The following is a 14,478-nucleotide window of genomic DNA, read 5'->3' as shown; positions in this document are numbered from 1 at the left end:
ATGAGAGAAAGGGAGGAACCAAGGAGAGGATATAGGGCTGAATACCTTGGAGACAGTGGTCACATTCTGGAGATGCGGAAGAGAACAAAGATGGGAGACAGGCTTGAAAAAGGGTGTGAATCAAGAATTCTGCTTCTACATGTTAATCTTGAGCTGTTATCGAGGAGGCCAAATCAAGATGGTAGGCTTAAGGACAGACACTTGACAGGCGCTAGGCCCCCTATCATTCCCTGTGTTCTTCAGCATCTGTAATGTGGCTTGGCATGAAGACATGAGCTGGGCTAGGAAGATTCCCTACCTCCTGAATCTTAACTGGAAATACTGAGCATCAGAGGATGTGAAAAGTCATGAGCTGGAGAAAGAATCATTAAAGATCATAATCAAATGGATGACTTTAAGCAGAAGAAAATATAGTTGAAGGGGAGGAAATTATTTGTTAGAAGAGAAGGTGGCAAAGAGAAGCAAGTTTACATAAGGAAACTGTGCCATGTGACTAGAGTGACATTAGAATGAAGATGCATAAAGTCATGCCATTGAGGTCTTTACAGTCACTTTTGACCCAGACTAAGTCTCTTGTTTTAGACTATGAAATAATAATGACATGCAAATTCCTGCAAAGTTGATTTAAGAAAAAAGACAAACCACAAACACGTAAAATTGAGAATGACAAGAAGTGTGTCTAAAAAGTTAGGGGTTATGTTTGGGAAGTCAGTAATTCCTTCATCCCCCTTCAGTCCTGCTTCATAGAATAAAGGCCTGTTTTCCAGCTTATCAGCTGTATTAACGTAGGCCAAATTACTTTCCCAGTAAAGGGCTCCTGATAAAGATGAATTGGGGATTGAGGCTTGAGTTTTAAGCCAGGATGGACTTCCCACTCTCTCCAGTCTGAAATGACTGAGGGTAACTCACAGGTCACAGTGGAGAAGCTGAGTACATAAAATAGTGATTGGCAGGCCTATTGCCAAGGTGTGTGAGGTCTGCTTGCCATGTAGAAACCAGGCCTGCTATGTCTGGGCACAGGAAGGCAGAAGAGGAAGCACGATAAAAACACAGAACGAGATATATACCCTTATTACCTTTTTATTTTATTTTATTTAATTTTTGGCTGCGTCGTGCCTTAGTTGCAGCACGCGGGATCTTCGTTGAGGCATGAGGGATCTTTCACTGAGGTGCGCAGTCTCTTCGTTATGGCGCGCAGGCTTCTCTCTAGTTGTGGCATGTGGGTTTTCTCTTTTCTAGTTGTGGCGTGCAGACTCCAGGGTGCGTGGGCTCTGTAGTTGTGGTGCGCAGGTTCCAGGGCACATGTGCTCTGTAGTTTGTGGCATGCAGGCTCTCTAGTTGAGGCACGTGAGCTCAGTAGTTGTGGTACGTGGGCTTAGTTGCCCCACGATATGTGGGATCTTAGTTCCCTTACCAGGGATTGAACCTGCATCCGCTGCTTTGGAAGGCAGATTCTTTACCACTGGACAACCAGGGAAGTCCCCCTTATTACCTTTTAAATGGTGTAACTCCTGGTAAATTTAGCCCTGTAGATATAAGCCTTTTTCTAATCTCACCAATTATCTCTTGAGGGGAGGACTGTTTGTTTCTATATTTTCTCTTGAGGTGTAGAACAGAAACTACTATATCTACAATTCCAAGGAAATAAAATGGGTGAACCAGAGTTTTCCCTTAATTTAGAGATTTAAAATATAAGAACCACTATGTAAAATTTTGTGGTGATACATTTAAAACCCTCAATAAAATTATCATATTAATGTGCAAAAACAATTAAAATTAACTCAAGGAGAGATGGAAGACCTAACTAGAACAGTAGTCATGACAAAGATGAAAAATTCTTTCAAATAATTAACTCTAAAAAAGGCTCTGAGCCTATACAGTTTTACAAGTGAGTTCTTTCAATGTTTTAAAGAAATAGAAGTTCTACATTATAGAAATTGTTATAGGACATAAAAACTGGTGAAATTTTCTTAATTCATTTGATAGCCAAACTGGGCAAAACTAGTGTAATTAAAAAAAGTCAATAAAATATTTTACTTGTGAATATAGATGCCCATGTCCTAAAATCCCCATGAACACATTAAATTCATCACTGTACATAAAATATATTATTTTATATGAATATATAAATAATGTCAATGTATTATCTCATATTTTATGTACCCAGTAGATATTATTTCAGGATTGTTTTAATGTTAGGAATTATAGGAACCAAATATATCACGATAGTTGATTGAACAAGAAAAATCATAGGTGAATGTTATTAAATACTAGGCATTTTGATAACATACAACTATTCTTTATAAAATTTTTTATAAATTAGGAACAGGCAGATACTAATTTAATATATAAAGAATCTATCTTAATGTAGGAGTCATTATCATACTTAATGAAAAAAATCCTGGAGGACTTTTAAATTATAAGTAAGACAAGGATACCTAAATGTCACTATTATTTTAGAGTATTCGGAAAATTCTAGGAAATTAAAAAAGACATGAAGCAGAAATAAGTAGGATAGCCAGTTGAAAAGAAGAAAAAGATTCCTAATTGCAGATAACATATTTCTCACCAATAAAATCTGAGAAAAATCAGTGGAAAAATGATCATGTTGAATAAACTAATTGATTCCAAAGTACAAAATTTAATAATTTAAAAATATTAGTAAAGATAAGTTAGAAAATACAGTGGGGGTTTTCTATTTCTAAGGGAATTGCAGACTAATATGACTCTCTAAATTGACAAATAAAAAATGCTGGGTAAAATATTTAAAAAACTGAATATCAATGAGTTGAAAATAGCAGAATAAGCTCCCAAAATGTGTAAGAAAGACAATAATTAAAAAAGCACACCATAAAAACTAATAAATCAGAAAATAAACATACAAAAAGGATTAACAAAGGTAAGAGTTGGCTCTTTGAAAAGACTAATAAAATTGACAAGCCTTTGGCAAGATTTGTCAAGAAAGAAGAGAGAAATGCAATATAAATAACATTAAAAATTAAAACAGGAACATATACTCTTAATGAATAGATTAAAAGCATAAGTGGATAATGTTTATACTTTAATGTCAATTTTGGAAAACTGGAAAATCAAAGAATAATTTCCCAGAAAAACACAATTTAAAAAATGACTCAAAAGAAGTAGAAAGCATAAGTAGCCCTATAGCCATTATATAAATTGAATCAGTAGTTAAAATTTTTCCCTAAAGAAAGCATCAGAATAAAATAGTTTTACCAGTACAGTCATTCAGATATTTAAGGTATAGGTAATTTCAATCCTATACAGAGTTTATCAGCAATTAGAGAAGGAGAATATTCTCCAAGTCATTTTATGAGGCTTGCATAATTTGATACCAAAGCAAGGCAAGGACATTATAAGGGAGAAAAGGTCAATTTCAATCATGATCATTGAAGCAATAAAACTAAATGAAATATCAACAAGTGAAATCCAGCAATATACTAGAAAGAAAATACATTATGACCAAATTGTTTTCATCCTATGAATGCTTGATTTGTTTAATATTGGAAATTTGATTAATGTAACAGCACTTTAACAGATTAAAAGGAAAAATATGATCATATTAATAGATGCAGAGAAAACATTCAATAGAATTCACCATCTCTTCCTAATTAAAAACAAACAACATCCCCTTACCAAAAACCCCAAACCTTTGCAAACAAGGAAGAGAACTTGTTTTATTTCATAAAGCAATCTACAAAGAACAAATAAATAAATAAGCAGCAAACTTTGTACTTGATGCTTGCTTCCAAGTTTTGGCAATTCCATTCATATGCAGGGTTTTTTTTTTTTTTTTGACATTTGTCACCAGGCAGCATTTTATTTTATTTTTTTGTTTTTTTGTTTTATTTTTATTTTTATTTTTTTATCGGTCATCAATTTTATACACATCAGTGTATAAGTGTATACATGTCAATCCCAATTGCCCAATTCAGCACACCACCATCCCCACCCCACCGCGGTTTTCCCCCCTTGGTGTCCATACGTTTGTTCTCTACATCTGTGTCTCAACTTCTGCCCTGCAAACTGGCTCATCTGTACCATTTTTCTAGGTTCCACATACAGGCGTTAATATACGATATTTGTTTTTCTCTTTCTGACTTACTTCACTCTGTATGACAGTCTCTAGATCCATCCACGTCTCAACAAATGACTCAATTTCGTTCCTTTTTATGGCTGAGTAATATTCCATTGTATATATGTACCACCACTTCTTTATCCATTCGTCTGTCGATGGGCATTTAGGTTGCTTCCATGACCTGGCTATTGTAAATAGTTATGCACAGTTTTTTGTATGGACGTTAAGTTTTCAAGTCCTTTGGGTAGATACTAAGGAGCATGGTTGCTGGATCATATTGTAAGAGTGTGTTTAGTTTTGTCATTTTGAGACCTTTTAAAGCAGTTTATCAGAAGTGCTTCCCAATTTCACTAGGCTTCCCCTCTCTACCTAGAATGCTGTGCAAATCCTAATAATTTCTAGAACTCACAGGGGCCTGTGCAAGCAAGCTTTATTTGCTTCAGTATATCAACAGTAAATCTGTTTTGGGGAAAAACACGATGCCCACTACCACCAAGCTGTTCAACACTATTTTAGAGATGTAAGCTAGTGTAGTATTAGACAATAAAAAAATTGAAAGGAAGAAACAAAGCTGTCACTGTTAGCAGGTGATAACAGTTGTTCACATCAAAACCCCAAATAATCTATAGATATATATTTCAGAATTAATATGAGAGTTTAGCTAACTTGCTGTTTTAAAATAATATATAAAATTAAATCACATTTTTATACCCTGGATATAATTAGAAAAACACGTAATTTAAAGGATACCATCTTTTTAAAAATATTTATTTATTTGGCTGCGTTGAGTCTTAGTTGTGGCACTTGGCCTCTCTAGTTGTGGCGCGTGGGCTCTAGGGCATGCGGGTTTAGTTGCCCCGCAGCATGTGAGATCTTCGTTCCCCGACCAGGGATCAAACCCACGTCCCCGGGCTTCCCTGGTGGCACAGTGGTTGGGAGTCTGCCTGCCGGTGCGGGGGACACGGGTTCGGGCCCTGGTCCGGGGGGATCCCACATGCCGCGGAGCGAATGGGCCCGTGAGCCACAATTGCTGAGCCTGCGTGTCTGGAGCCTGTGCTCCGCAACGGGAGAGGCCGCGACAGTGAGAGGCCCGCGCACCGCGATGAGGAGTGGCCCCCGCTTGCCGCAGCTGGAGAAAGCCCTCGCACAGAGATGAGGATCCAACACAGCCATAAATAAATAAATAAAAATTTAAAAAAAAACAAAAAAAAACCCACGTCCCCTGCATCGGAAGGCGGATTCTTAACCACTGGACCACTAGGGAAGTCCCATAAAGGATACCATCTATAATGCAAAATAACCAAAACTAACCAAACAAAAAATCCCAACAGTACCTAGGATTACATCTTACAAAAGATGGTCAAGAACTTTATGTAGAAAAGTATAAAATTTTATTGACGGTCCCTGGAAAGAAATATGTTCATAGTTAGGATGATTCTGTATCTTAAAAATGTCATTTTTTGCCTCATTGTAGCATCATTGTAAACCTGTTCTTTCTCCACCCACTGTTTTTAGGGAGATGAACTCAGCTAATGGGTGTCTAAAGAGATGTAATATAGAGCAATGGGAGAAGAGGCATTTTCGATGACTACAAATCAGACTCTTTCAAATTAGCATGCAGGTAGTGTATGAGAGATAATGCATCTTCTTACATATTTTTTAGGTCAGTAGGTTTGATCCATTTCAGCCAATAATTTTGATTCTTTTTTTTTTTTAAATTTTATTTATTTATCTATTTATTTATTTATTTTTGGCTGCGTTGGGTCCTTGTTGCTGTGCGCGGACTTTCTCTAGTTGCGGCGAGTGGGGGCTACTCTTCTTTGCGGTGCATGGGCTTCTCATTGCAGTGGCTTCTCTTGTTGCGGAGCACGGGCTCTAGGCACATGGGCTTCAGTAGTTGTGGCATGTGGGCTCAGTAGTTGTGGCTCGCGGGCTCTAGAGCGCAGGCTCAGTAGTTGTGGCGTACGGGCTTAATTGCTCTGCGGCATGTGGGATCTTCCCAGAGCAGGGCTTGAACCCATGTCCCCTGCATTGGCAGGCAGATTCTTAACCACTGCACCACCAGGGAAGCCCCAATAATTTTGATTCTTGATTCAGTGCTGTTGGTCTTATAGTTTGGAACATCCCCTTAGTTTCCATATTTATCCACATCATTGTAAATTACAGCATATTTTTATATCCCTTCATACAAAATTTTACCACCCTAGGGATACATTACATCTCTGCTAGGAAAACCTGGAGACACAGCCCCTGTTTCCTTTGCCATTCTTTCTTTAGTGTATTTATAAGGTGGCTCCAGACTGTTAGGGTGAGGCTTATGTCCTCACTTTAAAGCAACTGGTGTTACTTCTGAGAAGTTGCATAAGTCAAGGCTTTCGAGAGAAGACAGAAAGAGACTTTTCACTGACACATAACGTCTGGTAAGGTTAAGGATGATACTGTATTAGTTTTCTATTGCTGCTGTAACAAATTACCATCCATTTAGCGGCTTAAAACAACACAAATCTATTATTTTGCAGTTCTGCAGGTTGTAAGTCTGACATGGGTCTCACTGGAAAATCAAGGTGTTGGCAAGGTTGCATTCCTTTCTGGAGACTTTAGGGGAGGTTCTATTTCCTTGCCTTTTCCAGCTTGTGGAGGCTGTCTACATTCCTTGGCTCCTGTCACCTCTACTCTGTCTTCAAAGCCGACAATACCAGGTTGACTCTTTTTCATAGTGCATCCCTCTGACCTCCTCTTTTGCCTCCCTCTTCAGCTTTTAAGGACCCTTGGAATTGCACTGGGCCCACCTGGATAATCTAGGCTAATACCCTCATCTCAAGGTCCTTAAATTAATCACATCTGCAAAGTCCCTTTTGCCATGTAAGGTAACATATGTAGGCATTAGGACATGGACATCTTAGCGGGTGGCCAAGCTGTCTACTATCACTTCCTGCCCCTGCCACCCTGCTGACTCTTGCTCTGACCACACTGCCCCACTCCAGACTCAGTACTCACCATTCTCTCGATGTGGAATGCTGCCTCCCAGGGATTCTCATAGCTCCTTTACTTTGTTTGTATCTCTGTCCAGATGCCACCCCTCAGAGGGCCCGCCTCTATCTAAAATCCACTCTGTGCTTTTTAACATTTTATTGTGCTTCGTTTTTCCCCATAGCTCCTCTCACTACTCTCCGGCTCCCCTGAGGGCGGGGACTTGGTCAGTTTTGCTCCCCTGTGTCACCCAGCATCTAGCCCAGTGCCTGGGACATAGGAGCTCAAGTAAATGCATAAGTGAATCAAATTGTTAATTGCATCCTTTAATATAACCTTTTCTTCAGTGAGCCTGGACCAAAGTGAAATCTCTATAATTGGAATTATGAGCTGAATTTAAATTGAAGTATGAAAAGTATGACCATTGCACTTAGTTATTTCACTGAGGGTGCTATTTGAGTATATAATCTGAGTAGCCAGGTTTAAAGCTGACATCAGGAAGTGATGAACTCAGTGTGAAGCATTAAGTATCCTTCTGTGAATACCCCTCCTATTGATTGTACCTTTTGAGACTAGAGATTGATAATAATAATTACCATCACCTTTGCTACCATCTATAGAATACTTACTATGTGCCAGTTACTAAGCCCTTTACATGTATTATTTTATTTACTTTTTTCACTCCATGTGGTTTTAGAGCATGCATTTACTATTTGTCTACCCCAGGAAAGTATTCCCTCCACTCAAGACTTCTTTTGGGAAACTGCTCCTACCACTCCGACCAGGTGGTTCTGAGGATAGCCTGAGCACAGGACCTTGGCAGTGGATGGTCATGTGACCCAGTCTGGACCAATCAGAGTCCCCATATTGGGAGTCCAGTGAGTGTCATAACCTCAGTCAAGCCAATCAGATTTTTTTTTCTCAATTTTTAAACTCAAGCTGGGAAGAGAGGGCTCCTTTTCCTCTTGGATCAAAAACTACAAGGATATGAACCCAAAGCTGCCTATGGTCTGTGAAGTAAATAGTTGGAAAAAATGAATCAGGGACAGGAGTTGAAAAGTCCTGATGAGCAAACATAGAGCAGACTTCTATACTTGCCAGAGGTTGAGTAGCTAGTAAATAATAAAAGGGGGAATTTGAGCCCTGAGTCAGCCTGACTTCAACAGCCATATTTTCTTTCACTTCGTTGTACTGTGTCCTGGCCTCTCAGATTCATAAATAGCTCTACCTATTCTTCCCATTCTGTGTGATTTCTGAAAACACACAGCAGGGAAATGCATGACCTGTATTACTAGCAGGGAATGTCTTAAGACAGTTGTTGATCATCTATTCATCTTATGTTCTGATGAATTTGTTTACTTTGTATACTCCAGGGCTGGAATGACTAATAGGCTCCATCTTTTGTGCTAATTCCAGTGGATTAGAAATGGCTACCTAGAGCTTTGTGTTGAGAAGGATTCCGAGGCTTACTCTGGGCTAGCAGAAAAGGAGGAAAGTGGAGTGAGGAAATGAGCTGCTAAATTTGCTCAAAATATTAGATAATTTGAATTACATTTTGGAACTGTGGAGCTATAACGTTTTAGTATTCAGGGAGTGTTGAATCAACAACAATGATTTTTCAGTTCAAAGAATGTTTCAGTTGTTAGCCAGGGCCTTACCTGTGTGCCAAACCAAATCCAATAGTCCCATCATTAACAGGATGATGGCATCTTACATGGAATACCTTCCTCTACAAAATGCCCAGACAGTCCTATCCCACAATGATAGGAACAGCAACATGGGCTGAATTTAGATTCTAGAACGGAATGTCATTAATGGGACCACTCTTTTCTGGTGAGAGGGAAGCTAAATCACAGCCACCCTGAAGAATTGTCATGCGCCAGTATTGTTGAACATTTTCTAACAATCAGATTAGGCCTCACATTTTGTGGGTTGGAAGTTCCATTTCTTCATCTTTGGCCCAAGTTACTTAGCAATGGCCAATCAAACTATGTGCCCACCATATTGTTTTGCATGTTTGACTAGAACATTGACAGATTAATAGGAAGGGTAAATAGCAGAGCACAACTGCAGGGGCCCAGTGTGGGGCGGCAGGATTGACTGCTCCGGACTTTGTTGTGTTTGCTCAGAGGAAGCCGCAGCAAAAGCCTGCTGGGACGAGGTGACCTGGGTCACGGGCATTTGTTTCTTGTCTCTATAGAAAACAATTGTCTTCTCAATGGAAGATGGCTTTTTCTGAATCTACATGGTTCCACGGAGGAGGAAGCCTCTGCCATTCCAGGGTGCTTGCTAAAACACATACATGCAAAGAAAAAGGCCACACAAAAGTTCAAACTTACTATATTCCCCAGAGACTCCATTGACTTAGGTTAACCAGGAGAGAAGCCTAACTCTGGAAAATTTATCTTGAGTGTCTCTAAACCTTCATCTCTTCACTGCTAACTCCCAATCTTTGGTGTTTATGAAGTTTTTATGAAGTTTCAAAATGATCCAGCCACCTTCCCATACCCCCGATTCGTGAGGGCTGAATCCATTAACATTTAGAACTGTTGACTTTGTAAACTCTGGCTTTGGTGGAAAGCCATTTTGATCTCAAAATTGCTCTACTCTGAATTGATAGGAATGAAATATGTTAATAATAAAGAAAAACCCACTTTGGGCAAGGTTTAATCCACCCAAAGTGGTGGCTTTATTTCAAAGCAAGAACTATGTCTTTGGTGGATAGATTTCTTTGAACACCGTGGATTTTACATTTGCAGTTATTGTAGTTCTTTAGAATAAGGTTTACTTCTAATAAAAGACTTCAAAGGGTTCTACACCAATTTTTCACTAATCTTTCTTGATCTCTCTCTCTTTGTTTTTCTCTCTCTCTCTAATATATATAATAAATAACAATATATTATATTAATAAATATATACATAATTAATTAAGAAGGGCGTTGAAGTGTCATTGGTGGTTGTGGTGGAAACCATTTTAGTTCCTGGTCTCCTTGAGCCTTATGCACTTCTTAAACTGAAAACCACCATGGGGGGAAAGCCCACAAACAAACGCACTTTAGAAAACCCAAGGAATAAAAGCTTCTCAGTGACACTAAAAACTAGGACCAACTGGTGTATTAAGAAAAATCAAGGTATCTGCACTGATATGATAAGAACCCTTTTATTCAACTAAAATCAACCAATATTTATTTAGCACCTACTCTGTGCTACTCTGAGGATAGTTCCTGTCCGTAGGGAGCTGATAATCTTGGATTGAAGGATGGGGACAGAAAATTATCCAAAGAATTACAATACAGTGTGCCCAGTGCCACAGTGCGGTGACCCTAGGAGACTGTGGACAGGCACAGAGGAGGCGCCAACTCTAATTTCTCAAGACGGCAGAAGAGGCACGCCTTTCTGGTCTTGTGGCTTTTTATTAGGGCTTAATTTAATCTTATTTGTAGGTTGTGAAAAAAAAGAACAACTCTTTAGTTGATGCCTATATTATAGAAATATGATAAGACTTGGGGAAGGAATATTTTGCTGTAATTTTTGTGGAGACAGGAATTGCATCTGTCTCATTCACTGTGTATGGTGTGAAACTGGCACTGATCCTGGACTCCATAAACATCTATGGAATATTTATGGATGTCACAAAGCCCAAAGACCTTTGTTACCACTTATTAGCTCTGTACCCTTTAGCATGGCCTGGGGTTTCTCTGAGTGCCCGTGTCTTCACCTATCAAATGTAATACCCACCCGTGTGACAGTATTATCATAGGATCAAGTCCTATTTACTGAGCATCTAGTAGTTTAAACATTTTACATGTGTTTACTCATTTCCCCTCCACAACAAAAATATGAAGCAAGTACAATTATTATCCCCACTTTACAGATGATTGTGTGTAATCATTTTGTGTGTGTGTGTGTGGACTCTAAAGTACTGTGTTATTTGAATAAAAGGCATTATAATTAATATTTTTAATATTCCAGGAGGCAGAAGCATGGGAATAGTCCTCTGTGAAGTTCTGTCTCTTGTCTGCGACTCTCTGGCTGTCCCACCCTGCCTTTCTCTCGGATTCTTGCTGTGAGGATATCTGGGGAGTCCATCTAATTAAGAAACTTAGGATTGTAAAGAACTAAAAGCTTTTCAAATCTCCAGAAAGAAAGATGTGTCTTTATGTTGAGTGTACCCACCACTGGAGTGGAACCAGAAAGCCAGTGGGACCTACCGCCAGGAGAGGGACTAGCTTCTCTTTGACCATCTAGGGGCGCAGGGCCTCTCTGCCCTTCTCTTCACGTGCACTCCGTCCTCCTTTCCCTTCACGTGCCCTCTCCGGTTTCATCATCACTGTGGTATGTCCGTGGTCACCATGGCCTCTCCAGGCCCAATGCTGCCTCATGACCTTTCAGTGTCCACTTTCCTGCTTCTTTGGGTCATTTCCCCATCATTCTCACTCTCATTCCTGACATTGGTCCAGCTCCTCTTCTCGTGCCATGACACATCACCATTCTCTACTCAGCTGATGGTCCAAACAGCTGGAGTGACGGGGGGGCAAGCGGTGTCCTGTGCTGTGGTGTCTGGCAGGGGCTGTGGCCATCAGCTCTTCTGGGAAGGGGTTGGAGCAGAGGCAAGCTTGGGGTGAATATCTTTCCTGTATCTTCTATTCCTGTCCAGCAACTAGATCTAGTATGTAATTGTGGTTTCAGTTTTATTGTTCATTAAATTTATCAAATACAGCTTTTTATTAAACAGTCACATTAAAAAGAGATGTTGATAGAAATTTTAAAGTTTGTTTCTAATTTTAAAAAAGGTTGTATTAAAACTTTTTGTTTTTAGCTCTTTGGGGAGTAATCTTTAGTTTAGAAGTAGAAAAGGGTCTTGGAGTAATGATCTCCCAGATTTTAAGTCAAGTTGGAGAAGGTATGCAGTGATTTTTTTAGCCTCTGTGTTATGATAAGTTAGCAACAAGTTATGCAGTCAATTTGATGCACACTAACTACATTTTAAAAATTAGAACTAGACCAAAAAAAAAAAAAAATTAGAGAAGATCAATGTGCTGTGTACCTGGTAAGGTATTTATTGTTTCTTGACACTTTTAGTTCATGTGTGTAGGTGTTCATCGGCCATGATGTAAGATGCATTTCTTACCATGGGACGTGGCCAAAAGGCTTGAAAGCTACTGTTGTAGTGGTTAAGAACTGGGTTTGAGGTCCTATGGCCCTGGATTCAAATTCTGGCTGTACCATTTAGGAGCAGCCAGAAAGAAAGGTAGGAGACCTGGTAGCTCTTGGACTATAGAAGGAAAAGGAAAAGATGGAGAATAATTGTCTTTGTCTGTTTAGGCTGTAAACAAAATACCACAGTCTGGGTGGCTTATAAACAGCAGAAATTTACTTCTCACAGTTTTAGAGGCTGGAAGTCCGAGATCAGGGTGCCAGCATGGTCAGCTTCTGGTGAAAGCCCTCTTCCAGGTTGTAGACTACGGACTTCTTCCTGTGTCCCCACATGGTGGAAGGGACCCCTCTGGGGCCTCTTTTATAAGGGCGTTGATGCTGTTCATGAGGCTCCACCCTCATGGCCTAATCACCCCAAAGGCCTCACCTCCTAAAACCATCCTAGTGGACATTAGGATTTTAACATGTGAATTGGGGATGAGGGAGTGGGACACAAATGCTCAGACCATAGCAGTGATGCAATGGGACAGGGTGTGAGGGTGTGGCCCGAGGGGAGGTGTTCCAGTGCTTACTGCTGCATAACAAATGCCCTGAACACAGTGACTAAAAGAGCAGTCATTTTATGATGTTCACTGTGTGAGTCAGGAATTCAGCCAGAGCACAGTGGGGATGGCTTGCTTCTGCTCCGTGATGTCTGGGGCATTAGTGGGAAGTCATGAAGGCTGTGGTTGACTCGAATGGCTGGGGACTGGAATGGTCTGGAGGTTTCCTCCCTCACATGTCTGGCGCCTGGGCTGACTTGAAGGCCGGGTTTATTGGTGCGTCTCCCCAGGGCCTCTCAATGTGATGTGGACTTCCTCATTGTATGGTGGGCTCAGCGTAATCAGGGTCCTTACACGATGGCTCCAAGAACAAGAGTTCCCAGCAGACCAGGAGGAAGCTGCATAGCCTTTTATCACTAATCCTCGTGAGTCACCTAACATCACTTCTCCTGTACTCTGTTGGTCTAAGCAGTCACAAGCCATCCAGGTTCAAGAGAAGGGGACATAGGTGCCTCCTCTCATCAGGAAGAATTTGTGGCTGTGTTCTAAAGCCACAATAGGGTCAGATGGAGAAGAGACTTGAATGCAAAAAACTAAAGGGAGGTTTGAGATGTGAAGGAAAGTCTTTAGTGATGGCCTTCACTTTAATGTTCTCAGCATAAATGAGCCACAGACAACTTGGGGGTATACAGAGAGGCAGGGAGGACTCATTTGTATTTGATTTTAGATTGTCACTTGGGAGATCTTCAGGATAGACTGAGCTTCCTAATGGCACTGCTCTGGTTAATTCTGAAGCATAGTATTTGCATTTTGTGACTCCTGTCCTCCCAAAGGACCCTCTTTGAGAGGTGGAGGTGATAATTGGTGAACTGCTGGGTGGAAGGAGTGCTAGCTTGGGGCAGTTCTGCAAAGATGTGAAAAATCAGTGGGGAAAAAGTTTATTTACCAAAAAACAGTCAAAAATCTCTCCTATCTCTCCATTCTCTCCACATTTTAAAATAGCTTTCATTTTTACTGGCAACCTCTACTACTTAGGAACAGGGTTGGGAGTTAGAAGAATTCTTGGTTTTTAGTCCCAAATTCATTGTTAAAGGGTCAGGTGACCCCAGGGCAAACCGCTTCGCTTTCGACATATCATGTGCTCTTTGAGGTTACTCTGTTTCCTATGGTTTTCCAAATGGGCCAAATATGTTAATTTTATAGCAGACCAAACCTTACATAATGTATTTTTTGTACATAAACTACAAAAGTGACTTTGATCTGTGATTAGCACTCAGTGTTGGTGAAAGTGCATTAATATGAGACTCTCTTATTTTGCTTTTGAACATAGTGTCTAATTGCTGCAGCTTTTCTGGAAAGCAGTGTGGCTCAATTTTTAAGAAAAATTTTTTAAAAATTTATTTATTTTATCTTTGGCTGTGCCACGAGGCTTGCAGAATCTTAGTTCCCTGACCGGGGATTGAACCCGCGCCCTCGGCAGTGAAAGCATGGAGTCCTAACCACTGGACCGCCCGGGAATTCCCGGCTCAATTTTATGTATCAAGTATGTTGAAATGTCCATATTCATTGATACCACTCATCCCTTCTGAGAATCTTTCTTAAGAAAATAATTAGAGTGTGAGACCAAGATTTCTGTACAAGGATGGTCATGATGATGTTATGTTTAGTTATGCAGTAATTGAAGCCACCTATGTTGTCCAGCAATAGGAACAT

At 40.1% G+C, this 14,478-nt stretch overlaps 1 long non-coding RNA gene across 2 annotated transcripts in view; it reads left to right on the top strand.

Moving 5' to 3' along the window:
- Nucleotides 1–14,478, top strand: part of LOC309608949 — a 136,525-nt gene that overhangs the window by 79,582 nt on the left and 42,465 nt on the right. The gene's annotated exons all lie outside the window — the stretch shown is intronic.

This window comes from Balaenoptera borealis (assembly GCF_965194805.1).
Source record: "Balaenoptera borealis genome assembly, chromosome: 13".
Lineage (NCBI taxonomy): Eukaryota > Metazoa > Chordata > Mammalia > Artiodactyla > Balaenopteridae > Balaenoptera > Balaenoptera borealis.
Note: the sequence above shows the minus strand (reverse complement) of the source record. Positions and strands in the feature narration are given on the sequence as shown.